Source organism: Lissotriton helveticus, chromosome 12, assembly GCF_964261635.1.
Source record: "Lissotriton helveticus chromosome 12, aLisHel1.1, whole genome shotgun sequence".
Classification (NCBI taxonomy): Eukaryota; Metazoa; Chordata; class Amphibia; order Caudata; family Salamandridae; genus Lissotriton; species Lissotriton helveticus.
In genome coordinates, this window is record NC_136073.1 from 833951482 (window position 1) to 833965681 (window position 14200).

The 14200-nt window shown below is 45.5% G+C and overlaps 1 protein-coding gene across 1 annotated transcript in view; it reads left to right on the plus strand.

Annotated features, from left to right (window-relative positions):
* LOC144799464 (excitatory amino acid transporter 1-like) overlaps nucleotides 1-14200 on the plus strand; it is a 174383-nt gene that overhangs the window by 85479 nt on the left and 74704 nt on the right. The window lies entirely within an intron of this gene.

The following is a 14200-nucleotide window of genomic DNA, read 5'->3' on the forward strand; positions in this document are numbered from 1 at the left end:
GATAATGCATAATGATGCGGATCATCAACCTTGCCCAGGAATGAGTGCTTAATTTGTTAAAAAAATAAAAAAGTGCGGGGCCTGACATTTTTCTAAGGAGTTCGCCACTAGAACTAGGCTGCCTCGCCTGGATTCCACCTCACACCTCTTTCTTCCACCCCCTACACTTTCTATCTTTTTAGCTCGGGAATACCGACACTGCCTGGTCTTGATTCCACCCCATGGCTCTTTCTTCCACCACCACCCTACTTCCAGTCTCTTTAACTCACTCTTGCAGGTTCTTTTTCATTGCAGCTTACCTCCTTTCTCATTAACATAACATGTGTATTTGTAAAGCGCACGTTCACCCTCAAAGGGGTATCTTGGCACTGAATAACAGATGTTTATTGTTACCCAACTCAATGGTACTCATTTTATCGACCTCAGAAAGGATGAAAGGCTGAGTGGACCCGCTGGGAATTGAACCTGTGACCATTAGGTCGAACTCAGGCCCCTACTGTGGAAGCATTAGTCCAATGAGCCACCAGACCCGGCTGCATTTGTGGATTAATAAGCTCACCCTTAGAATAGGGGTTTAATGCTTGGATATATTCCACATTGGTAGCTTTCCGGGTCACATGTACTTCACCCCCAGCAGTTACAACACATATCACTTTACCTATTATTAGAAAACCTGAATTATGAGTTACCGCTTCAAAATGGTGGACTTTGACGATAGTACTCTATAGGGGAGAGCCAGAGGTTCTATGGTAAGAAGCGATACACAGGTCCGGCTCGTCTCTAGGAGCCAAAAACCGAGCCGAGCCGGCGCAATTGAAAACAAATGTTAATCCTAAAATCAATATTTTGTGAATCAAAGAAATGACACACGTTGTGGTATAAAGATCTACAAACATATCAAGGTTCATAACAAAAAAATTAAAAACGAAATGCAAACACCTGGGAAAACTTTGCAGAAGTATGTGTTTTGTAATTTAACGAAGGATGCATGCTTGATTTCCACTTCAAAAGTCTTAAGGCTGCCTCTGGATATGAATGAATGTAGATCTTTAATTCTGGGCACATCCAGCCTGGTCCTTTCTCCAAAGTACAATTCACCCCCAAAGCTGAAGCATTAGTGGGAGTAAATCAATTTATGAGGACATCAGGGCACACACTTTTAGCCCTCCATTAAATAATCAATTAATTATTCTGTTTAAAGGCGAAGCATGAGCTATCGGGTAACCTTTCTAAAGGATGTGCATATGGCGACTGTTAAATTTCGATATTGTCTTCCATATATACGTCAAGTGCACATGTGGGCTCTACGCCTACAAGAAGTGTGCATCTATTTGTGTGTCTAGAGTCAATTTTATGTATAAAGGCAGGGCAGGCATATAACAGACTGATGTCCAAAGCTGAAGTGGATTCATTCAAGCGTATAGTTCATGGATATTTGTGGCATTTGTGGGCAACAATATTTCTAAGTCATTGGGAACCTCACCCAGCAGGTTGACTAAATTATGCGGCAAGAAAAGGCAAATTATATGGCGTGATGCGGTACATTTTTTATAGTATTACTTCTTTATTTTGTCATTTTTACACTTGTGAACACTGTCTGGGAAATATTTCAAATCCTTACTACCAGTTTAACACCCACAATATTGCAATAGGCAACAGAATGATAACCTGTTGCTGTGTTTTTAGTAACTTTTGAACCGTTTGACCTAGAAACACATTTTTTAGTTAAATTCAACAGATTTTGCAGCAGATGATGGATTATGTGGCAAATGCAGGGAATCCATAATTATGCGAAAAACCGAATTATCACACAATTCCTGTGGCCCTGCCCATTTGTCAACTGACAGAGAAAGTGATATTTGAGGGTTCAACTGGGTGGTCCGGATTCATATTTTCCATAGCCTGACACACGCCATGTCATTCCCATTCCTTCATAATTCATCTTGATCTCTGCCTCTCCCTTCTCTACATAACTGGTCCATGAGTGATGCCCATCTTAGCTATTGAATCCTTTACAGCTCGTTCAGCCGCAGGTGGTAGCCAAGGATTGTTTGAAAGTTATAAGGCAGGTCAATAAATCATGATAACCTGTTTGCTTGGGGTCTGATGCCCATAAGGTGTTTCTCCTGGACGTTCATGAGTAACTTACACCTGAGACTTGGGGAAGACACAAGAACTCAAGAAAAGGTCATTAGAGAGTAGATGCTTCAGCAGTGAGTAACATTGGGAGGGCATTGCATGGTCAAGGGCGGGCTCTTTGACGCCCTCCCCAGGACAGAAATCTGATGTTGGCTTCTGATTAAAATGTAGAAGACCGTATCTCATATTATCCCACACTTGCGCTACTCGCTTCACGCCAGTAGAATCAACAGTAATGGGTATTCTCTATGAAAAAGCAGTTTCTAGCAGAGAATCCTTGAAATCCTTTAGAGACCCAATCATCAATACATAGATTACTGAGCGGGTCTTGACATCGCCACACCCCGCTTTCTTTACATATGGATAGTAAGCGTGTAGTTGTACTGTTGCACCAATAACACCCATACAAGTTTCCCTGTTTTCCCCTCTTTTCTATAACAAACACATCTCTTTTCTGTTTTTGAACTTTAGAAATTGCATAAAACACTCTCTATTGTAATATATCATGATTATTAATAAAATATATATGATATTAAACGTTATTTTCAGTTTTGCCTTTTGTGGAGACATAACATGATACACGTCCTTTCATTCGTCTCTTCCAATAATAATGAATTTTATTTGGAAATAATATATTGATTCGCTGATGACTTCCATGTTCTCATGATTGATACAGTACACAGTGTGTTTTTATTTTTAAGCCTCTTTCCTGCTCACTTCCGGTAGCATGATCAAGGGCAGTGGCACTTTTGCTTCAACAGTGAACAGTTATGTGCTGGTTATAGCCACTGGATTAAAAAAAATATTTATTTGTACTTATAACAATCTACTTATACAATATAAAATGTTATCTGTAAGAATTGGGCGTTCCACTGAGTAAATAGCTAGCCATGTACTGTGTACGGTCTAGTTTTTATTTTAATGTTCTGTTGCAATTATAATAGACCTCTATTTTTCTTGGTGATTTAATAAGGATAATTTATGTTAAAGACATGCTGTACATTTCTGTTTGCCATACTCTGCTTAGATGGACTTAGTATACAACAAAAAATCAATATTGACTGAATTATAGCAAATTACCATTTCCTCACCCTCTGCCCGTGCCTTGATTCTCCAATGAAAAAAGCCTCAAGCAGGCTTTTTAGGAGAGAGGGACGTGGTTTGAACGTGTTCTTTTTGTTACATCACAATTTAATTCTTTCATTTTTTAGGACTGACCTAGAGAATATTTAGGTGCTTCCCAAGCTTGATATAGTCGAATAATATATACATAAATGGATGAATACATGGATTTTGGATGAGCTCTCTTCATACATTGGATTGTTGTCATCGCCATTTTGGTTCCGCGACCACATCTTGGAGTGTGGGATAATGAATGGTCCCTCGTCCGCCAATGGCTCCCTTCCACTGTGAGGGCTTTTTCGCCTCATCGCTTGTGCACATCCGCCTAAAAGGCACTCTATTCAGTGCCAGGGCTGGTGGACCAGTACGTTAATTTTTTGGGCGCTTTTTTAATCACATTTTTTATCCTTTTTTATTATTATTTCAGTCTTTGTGTTTTTAAACTATGTCTTTGGGTTACTGTAGAGTAAAGTCAATAATATCTTTCATTGTGCCAATTAGAATGACATTTTGAACGATGTGCATTAAAACTAAAACGAGGTTCTTACCTATCCTAAGTACACCAACCTTCAAAGAAGCAAGTGTGCTTTACTGGAAATGGCACAGATCCAATTATCCACATGACCTGATTTTAACTGGCATTGTTTTTTTATCCATGGAGAAGTTTACTGGTGCAGAAAAGGGAGAGGATGAAGTGTGGAATCCTAGACTGTTTATTTAAGGAATAGCCAAACTATCCCTGGGACTGCTGAGATCTGTGCTGCTATGCCCTGCTTAGAAGGAGGTAGACTGTGGTAGTGGTTAGAACTTTTTTTGTACCCCCAGAGCACAAGATTGAGTTTGCACAATCTACAGTGACATACAGAGTGCTGCTACATTGACCCAAAGTCAAGACAACATTGCTCTGCTCAGCCAGACCCACAAATCTGAGCACTTCACTTGCTGAAGCAGCATTGCATGTACTATCCCAGAAACCCGGAAGTGGTAACCCGTTGTGGGAGCATGCACTCAGAAATTGAAGGTTACCCAACTGCATCCTCTGGAGACACTGAACAGGCATTTGTCTCTGGGTGTGGCACCCCCTTGTGGTGGAAGCCTTTAGTGTGATCCAACGCAAACTCAAATGAGGCTTGTGGGCCCTGGCGCGATCATGTAAGCTGGAGAGAAAATGTCACTACTCCCCTGCATATTTACAAGCCCCATCAATGCCTGTCCAGGCTCAGCCAAAATGCTCACTGAATCACAACCAGCTGGTGACGTGCCCCAACCAGCATGAGCGCCTGAAGAGGTGCAAACCGCCCGATGTCCACCACCAACATCACTAGCGCCAAGACGCCACGGCAATCGAGCACTCTATAAACATATATCCTATCCTATCCTAACATCTGCATGTGCACCGTGGCCTGATAGAGGCTCGGCAAGTGCCCAGCCTCAATCTGGGCTGGTGGCTCCAATCGCAGAGACCATGAACTCTCATCAAAAGAACTTGAACATAGGGAAGAGACCACTGAAGGCAGTGTTCAGTACAATGCACAAGTCCAGGGCCACCCAAGTTCACGAGGAGATGCAGCGCTTGGCCATCATAGACCCCCCAACTTTCCTAGGCATAGAACGGGTGTAACAAATATGGTGGAGTGGCAAGGAATATCTCTGCTAATAAACATCTTAAAGTTACTGAGCACATTTATTTAATATTAACCTCTCCCACGCTGGTGACGGAATCGTTCCGTCATGCCCCTCGGGTGGGCTGTGCTGGTGACGGAACGGTTCCGTCACGGCCCGCTCGCCGCGCCTGTGCGGCGTTGATTTTGCGACTGCGCGGCGCGTTCTATTGAGTGGGCGGGGCCGTGACGGAACCGTTCCGTCACAAGCACAGCTCACCCGAGGGGCGTGACAGAGCAGTTCCGTCACCAGCATCGGGGCTCCGCGCGCCCCCGCCCCTTAGCACTGCGGCGGAATAGCCGCAGCAGCGAAAGGGTTAATAGAGACATAACATCTATTTTCTGCAAGATTAACACTGCTTGGACTTAACACCTACTGTGTGTGATACATCTGCATCCTGACCAGGTGTTTGTGCCCCCAAACCACCGCCCAAGCGTCATTTGTGGCTCCAGGCTCTATGCCACTTGTTGGTTAAAGCTTAAAAAAGGGGGCACATGGCTCCTGGTCCCTCTTCCTGCAAAAACCTACTTTGAAGGGATTTTCAAGTCTACTTTTTTTTAAACTGCTTATTTCGTAAATTGCAAGAAGTTGCTAAAGTAAAAAAAAAAACTTCAAGCAGTATGTAGAGTTTTGCAACTTTAGACACCTCTGGTTTGATCTGATGCACAGTGGTGGTGGAATCTTGCACCACTGTAGAGAACCTTGTTCCTCAGCGCTGTCAGTCTGGCACCGTTCACTAGCATAGAAATCTCCCATTGATCTCACCCGATGGTGCTTAGAAGTGACTCAGTTTCAGTACACACAACAACTATAAGACACTCATGTTCACAGGGAGTGAACTTTGTTGCATAGCGATTCTTACATGAGATTGGAACAGCCATCACTTTGAATCAGCAAGACATTGCTTCACTTGCCTGGAATTAAGTGGTATCCAAGGCTCATGAAGAAAGTGTAGAACGTCATACCAAATCCTAGTAAATTTCAAACTACCCTCACAACAACAAAAAAAAGTGTGTGAAGCTTCCAGCAGGTCAAGCAATTTGGACAGGTGCCTTCCATGGGTTTTTACAATGCACTTCAATTGTTGGTAAGTTACCACCGTGTGAATGGAGAAACCGCAGTTCACGTTCAGGGAGCCGAAGGCCTTCTAAAGATAGCTTGCCCATGGACTTGACTCAGCTTTAAAAATGGCCTGTAGTGTGCTTTCCATTGAGACATCTGGGGCGGTGGAGATCTGGTTGTAGTATTTTACAATGGCTGTTTTGCACTCAATTTCTGGCCAAATTCCGATCACAGAAAGGTGCATCGTATGTGCTTTGGTAGACCAAATATCTTCCAACAAACTGCAGATTAGCAGTACCCGAGAACAGGCGATAGCATTCCAGGCAAGGCAAGGTGCCCATAGTTTATGGGCGGTAGAAGTTTGTCCCCAATAACTGTGCAGATTCCTTCTGTAGAAGGACAGTGTATGTCTCGATGGAGTTTTGCCCATTCAAGTGTTGTTTTGGCTGCCTTATCCTTTATTGACCTGGACTGCAAGAACGGTTTACTTGTGTCAGACAGCCAAAGGCCCAGATAATTATATCTGCTTGTTGTTGTTATGTTGAGCGACCCAAGGTTCCATCTCTGTTGATGTTTTATTTTTTTGCTGCCCAAAGATTAGTTAGACTGTTCCCATGGGGCAACAGGGTCAGAGCTGATTTGCATATCGCCATTGTCTAACCCAGGGTGGTGTGGAGTGCAAAAAAACGATGGATTTGGGCCCAGATCTTTTGACTGGATGTGTGACATTGATCCACATTCAGTCCATCACTTGTTGTTTTTGCAATTGCCGCCCTAAGTGCGCTGGGGATGCCCAGACGTGGGTCCCAGGCACTCCAGACCACTTGGAGTCAAGCTAGCCGGGCTGAAGAGAGGTGTTACCTCGAAACCGGTCCGGTCCTCGGATGCTTGATTCCGTTCTGGGAAAGACATGGCTTTAGTAGTTCGGACTGGACTGTTCCCATGGGGCAACAGGGTCAGAGCTGATTTGCATATCGCCATTGTCTAACCCAGGGTGGTGTGGAGTGCAAAAAAACGATGGATTTGGGCCCAGATCTTTTGACTGGGGGAGTGTGTGACATTGATCCACATTCAGTCCATCACTTGTTGTTTTTGCAATTGCCGCCCTAAGTGCGCTGGGGATGCCCAGACGTGGGTCCCAGGCACTCCACACCACTTGGAGTCAAGCTAGCCGGGCTGAAGAGAGGTGTTACCTCGAAACCGGTCCGGTCCTCGGATGCTTGATTCCGTTCTGGGAAAGACATGGCTTTAGTAGTTCGGACTGGACTGTTCCCATGGGGCAACAGGGTCAGAGCTGATTTGCATATCGCCATTGTCTAACCCAGGGTGGTGTGGAGTGCAAAAAAACGATGGATTTGGGCCCAGATCTTTTGACTGGGGGAGTGTGTGACATTGATCCACATTCAGTCCATCACTTGTTGTTTTTGCAATTGCCGCCCTAAGTGCGCTGGGGATGCCCAGACGTGGGTCCCAGGCACTCCACACCACTTGGAGTCAAGCTAGCCGGGCTGAAGAGAGGTGTTACCTCGAAACCGGTCCGGTCCTCGGATGCTTGATTCCGTTCTGGGAAAGACATGGCTTTAGTAGTTCGGACTGGACTGTTCCCATGGGGCAACAGGGTCAGAGCTGATTTGCATATCGCCATTGTCTAACCCAGGGTGGTGTGGAGTGCAAAAAAACGATGGATTTGGGCCCAGATCTTTTGACTGGGGGAGTGTGTGACATTGATCCACATTTAGTCCATCACTTGTTGTTTTTGCAATTGCCGCCCTAAGTGCGCTGGGGATGCCCAGACGTGGGTCCCAGGCACTCCACACCACTTGGAGTCAAGCTAGCCGGGCTGAAGAGAGGTGTTACCTCGAAACCGGTCCGGTCCTCGGATGCTTGATTCCGTTCTGGGAAAGACATGGCTTTAGTAGTTCGGACTGGACTGTTCCCATGGGGCAACAGGGTCAGAGCTGATTTGCATATCGCCATTGTCTAACCCAGGGTGGTGTGGAGTGCAAAAAAACGATGGATTTGGGCCCAGATCTTTTGACTGGGGGAGTGTGTGACATTGATCCACATTCAGTCCATCACTTGTTGTTTTTGCAATTGCCGCCCTAAGTGCGCTGGGGATGCCCAGACGTGGGTCCCAGGCACTCCACACCACTTGGAGTCAAGCTAGCCGGGCTGAAGAGAGGTGTTACCTCGAAACCGGTCCGGTCCTCGGATGCTTGATTCCGTTCTGGGAAAGACATGGCTTTAGTAGTTCGGACTGGACTGTTCCCATGGGGCAACAGGGTCAGAGCTGATTTGCATATCGCCATTGTCTAACCCAGGGTGGTGTGGAGTGCAAAAAAACGATGGATTTGGGCCCAGATCTTTTGACTGGGGGAGTGTGTGACATTGATCCACATTCAGTCCATCACTTGTTGTTTTTGCAATTGCCGCCCTAAGTGCGCTGGGGATGCCCAGACGTGGGTCCCAGGCACTCCACACCACTTGGAGTCAAGCTAGCCGGGCTGAAGAGAGGTGTTACCTCGAAACCGGTCCGGTCCTCGGATGCTTGATTCCGTTCTGGGAAAGACATGGCTTTAGTAGTTCGGACTGGACTGTTCCCATGGGGCAACAGGGTCAGAGCTGATTTGCATATCGCCATTGTCTAACCCAGGGTGGTGTGGAGTGCAAAAAAACGATGGATTTGGGCCCAGATCTTTTGACTGGGGGAGTGTGTGACATTGATCCACATTCAGTCCATCACTTGTTGTTTTTGCAATTGCCGCCCAAAGATTAGGGCCTTGTTTTTGTCTGTGTTAGCTGTTTGGCTGTTCTTGATGTTATAAGAGGAGGGTATGCTTAAGGCCCTCTGCATCCCAATGTTGGTGTGATCCAAAATGACAAGTTTGTCTTCATATTATATGATTGGAAGTTTTATTGATCCAGTTTTTGGAGAGAACAAATTCCCTTTGGATAACGCTCGCTCTAGTTTGGCAGAGTAGAGATTAAACAGCATGGATGCTATGAGGCAGCCCTATTTTAAGCCTTTATTTTTGTTCATTGTTGGTGGTGTGTGGGTTTGGGTCAGTTTGATTTTGGCCCAGGTGTCCATTTATAGGTCAATTATTGCACTGAGCAGGTTGTTTGGTGTTCCTCACTCAGCTAACTTTGCCATAAAATGTTTCAATTTATGCTGTCAAATGCCGCTCTGTAATCTACAAAGTATGCATATAATGGACATAACCCTTTTTTGCAGCTTTATATGCCAAAAAGGACATACCTATGACATTGTCTATGGTGGATACTTGGATCCAAAACCCTGTTTGTTAGTATGGAATTATTTTATTGTCCATTATTCAATCCTCCAGCTTGCACAGTAGAACCTTTGCGAAGGCTTTCCCCTTGACATCCAGTAAGACTATAAGCCTATAGTTTTCTGGCTTTGAGCTCTCGCCCTATTTATAAATTGGATGCAGAAGAGATACATCCATGATGCTGGAATTTATCATGTTAAAAGACAAGAGACACGTTTGAAAGAAGTCATGCAATTGTGGTGCCCAAAAGTCTGCGTCGTTCCTGAAGATGATCCCGGGTAGACCATTAGGTCCAGGGGTGCCGTCTTTGCGTAGTGTTTGAAGTATGGTCTTTTTTTATTTTCACAGTTAGATGGATCGGTTCCTCGACTTGAACACTCAGTTCTTATCCTGCTTGCACATCCCAGGGAATGTGAGTCGGTTCAGAACCTGTATACAATGATTTAACGTGGTTTGACCATTTTTCAGCTGAGATTCAGTTGGTTGCCAAGGCGGTTAACATATTCTCAGAATTTCCTTGACCTGGCAGGTGCTAAGAAGGGAAATGCCAGCTTCCATTCCTTCTCCAGATGTTTTTGTTTGAGAGCCCAAAGTAATTGTTTTATGTTTTATCCTCTCCGCATCTCACCTTTTTTCAAGAGGGCTCCATCATTCCTCTTGAGTCTGAGTTCTGGCTTCCGACACACCTTTTTATTTTGGAGAAACGCTCTATCGTCTACGTGGGCCTTGTGTTGATGCTTTATGGAGGTTCAGCGGTTGTGAACTTTTTGTGGATGCTTTATGGTAGTTGTTGATTTATGGTTGGTTAGTGGCAAGTATAGATCGCCCATTATGCTGTCCCATGCGTCTAGTCCTGTGAGTTGGTATTCGTGTAACTGAATTTTGTTGTCCCTTCCATTTCTGGTATTGTGTTTCGCTTTTTAAGCCCCATGTTATCCTTTTCCCTAATGGGGTTGCTCCTGCACTCAGGGTAAAGCCTGCTGCTTGTATTGCCAGATGTGTGGTACAATTTAAATGGATTACGATGGTCAAAGGATGATGGTTGCTTTCTGAACGACGTTGTACTTGAAAGTCCGTTGACCTTCCATGCAAGTGTATGGCATAAATAAGTAGTCCAAGGTGAAAATATTTCTAAACGTGTGCGACCTTCCCCCGTCTAGTTCACTCTGTTGGTCGCATGTATGAAGGTTGAATTCGTTCAGGCAAGCTTCTAAGGTCATCTGATGGACATCTTTCTGGGGCATCTTGGTCTGGAGCAAGCATCTCGTATTGAGGTCCCCAACCAAGATGACTTCGTGATTGGGGTACCGAGAGAGGAGCTTTTGGACATGCTCACAGAAATTATCCACAGCCTTCTTCCTGCCTTCATTACATGGGTTGATGTAAGTTTTAAGAAGGATTATGAAAGTACACACACCACTTGGGGTTAGGCCTAAAAGTTCAACTGCCTGCATGTTATTACACCCAGTTTTCATCTCCTTTATTCTGAGTTGGAAGTTGAGCTCAGTAAAGATTGAGAGGCCGCCGGATGCTCTTCCACAGATGTTTTTTTCTATGTGTGGCGTTATGAACTGCATAATACCCAGGAATTGTGGTTGGCTTCATTTCCCAAGTTTCCTGGAAGCAGATGAGGTCACCGCTGTTTAAGAACTCACAGGCTTCTTTGTTTTGTAGAACTGAGGCCAGCCCAGCAGAGTTCCAGCTTGTCGATTTGATGAATTGTTCTGCCTCAGATATATCCTTTTGCCTCGTGTTAGGTGCCCAACATACTGGGTTCAAAGGGCCGATGGCCAGCTCCATCCATCGCCATTGTCCCATGCTGTATCATTTATCCTGGCTATCCTGTACGTATTACCACTCTTTACGTTTGACTTATGCACTTTTATGTTGTCCTTCCATTTGGGTGAGGCAGATTGTATTGTGCCTTTTAATAAGGGGAGAGAATGTGGCTTAACGGCTAGCGCGGTCAACCTTGGAGCTGGGAAACTGGGTTGGAGTCTCTGCAGGGACGCTCAACATCCTGTGATTCTGGGCAAATCACTTACTCTCCCCGTGCCTAACAAAAATGCATGTGTCCGTCTGTAACATAACTGCTGCTCATGCCAAGCGCTCTGATATCTTCGGGTCTAGTTTCGCTATATAAAACTCCACCCAAAAAAAAAAAAAATATATATATATATATATATATATATATATCACGTGACTCCTCTTCGAATCTCTCGGCGTCTCAGACCCAGCACGGCCTCGCACAAACGCCAGCAAACAAAGGGAGACGGACCACAGTATTTCAGCATCAGCAGGATTTTATTAGATGCACAGAGCAGCTACGCGTTTCTGGCAAGTTATGCCCTTGATCACGCCGCAACATAAATCTATACATATATATATGCTCCTTGGTTATTGGATTCCAGTGTCTAACCCTTTGGTTGTGGGTTAATACATGTGGATATTTTTCACGATTGGGTTGACTGGTGAGAATTGCCCAGTCTTCAAATGACTAGTATGTTTTTAATGTCCTTGTTGTCTCAGCACATGTTATAGTTGATTATTTTGCACTAGTATCAGACAGTATCTTGAAGTTGTAACCAGGAACACTGGCATGCGTTCGTTTTCTTGATTCTAAACACAACCTTCCAATATTGTCATATTGGAAAGGCTCAGCCACTTTAAACACCAGTGTGTTAAAGCGAGACGTTTCTCAAAGGTTCTCCAACAATCACAGGCGTTATGCCGAGCTGCACTCATTGTTGTGATGCAGATTTAGAATAAGAAGTCTGAATAAAATTAAGCATGAGTGGAATTTGTGATTTCGCGATACACAAATTCGCGCGAATTCTTAATCGCGATTCGAGAAATCCGCCAAATTCCGCGAGCTTGCAAAATTTTTTTTTTGGCGAGTTTGCAAGATTATTTTTTACCAGTTCTGGAACGTGCACTTGCGCATGCGGTCGCAACGGTCGCGAACATGTTGTTTCCACTCAACCAGCCTGCTCGCGATGCCTTTTTCCTGTTTCGGGTCGCAATGACGTGTTCGCAATTTCCTGTTTTGGGTCGCAATGACGTGTTCGCGATCGCGGCGTCGCTCGGCCAGCTACCAAAATCTTGCAGCGCACGCGAACAGGGAGGAAAACTCATCAGCGAACGCAGAATCATGGTAAGTCAATGCCGCGCGTGCGAGATGGTATTTTTGAAGCGCGAACAAGAAAAAAAATCCGTCAACTCGCGAATTGCGAATTTTTGGGCAATTTTGCGCGATTCATGGATCACGAAATTGCAAACAATTAGCAAATTCCACGAGCGGAGCGAATTTAACGCCCATACTTAAATAAAATGACCAAGTGCAGAATGAAGCCTTCTAAGCGCTACAACAGACCTCTATGTTCTAGGTGCAGGCAGTTGTTCTTGGGTCCTGTAAAGGGGGTTGGTCTAAAGGGGAGCCTCTGGAAGCTGGAAGGGCTGGGACTCATCATGTCACACTCAGCCGGCCTGTTTAGGGGTCAAGTTCCAAGTAAGGGTTATCATCAGGGGTATGTGAAAATGTTAGGGTTAGGCTTAGGGTCATCCTTAGGATAAAAGTTAGGGTTAGTTTTTAGATCATGGTTAAAGTTAGGATTGGAGAAAGGCCATAGTTATGCTATTCAAGGTCACGCGTATGTGAGTTGTGTGCTTTGGTTTTGGGACAGGTTATTATTGGGGTCAGACCATCAGCAGACACCGGCTATGGTTAAATTCAGGGTCAGAGTTTGGGTCGAGTTTAGGTTTCGGCAGGAACAGGGTTGAATTTGTTGTCAGCTGTGCTTAAAGCTGCAGCCTTGAATTAATGTACATTTGAGGGGGCTGCGTATCACCTCTTGGCCTAGACCACAACCCGTTTGCCCTTAAGGCATTCACAGTTACGACCGTGATTTAGTTGGGACATTGTGAGGTTTGAAACAGTTTGGATGGGAACTAATAGCTCGGTATTGGGGCCTGTTCTGGGGGGGGGGGAAGAGAGGGGATTGTTGGGGTTGTTTTCCTTTTCAGGCGTTGGTTGGTTTTGGGATGTAGGGGAATGAAAATGTCAGCTAGTCCGGGAGCTAGTTGGGGGGCCACCACCACTCATGAGGCGCTGGGATTGCGATGGAGGGGAGGACGGGAACTATGGGACAATGGCTAATGCAAATGTGTTGCGATGTGTGATCTGGAATGTGCGAGGGCTGAACTCTATGACCAAGAGGCACAAAGTACATGCATACCTGGCCTGCAGGGGGGTGCATATAGCGATGCTACAAGAAACACACCTAACGACACCTGAGGGGTGGCACTACAGAGGAGGTGGCGGGGCCAGATCTTTCACACCACTTATTCAGCCTTCGCCAGGGGAGCTCTGATATGGATACGAGCGGGCACCCCATTTCAGGCGACCAGACACTTGGTGGACCCCGAGGGCAGATATGTGGTGGTGGAGGGCAGACTACGAGGCAGGGACGTAATATTGTGTAGCATATACGCACCTAACACTGACCAGTTGACCTTCCTAACGGGAATATCGGGGACGCTTGCACACTTCTTGGCGGGGCCGGTCCTAATCGGGGGCGATTTCAATTCAGTAACGGACACAACCCTAGATAGATCCCACTCACCACTGGGAGATTCCCCTGTACACCGCCTCACGAAGGGAAGGCTAGACTGGCAGGAGCGATGGGGTTTGTCAGACGCGTGGCGCTCGCAACACCCAACTGAACGTGACTACTCGTTTTTCTCGAGCCTCCATGACCTCCACGTCCGGATTGACGCAATTTTGTGCTCTCGATTGGTCATGCAAGCTGTGACGCGGTCCGAGTACCTCACCAGGACGCTCTCGGACCATAATCCGCTGTTAATTAGCTTGGATTGGGTCACGGAGGTGTCCCGGGTCCCGACTTGGAGGCTACGGCCTGAGA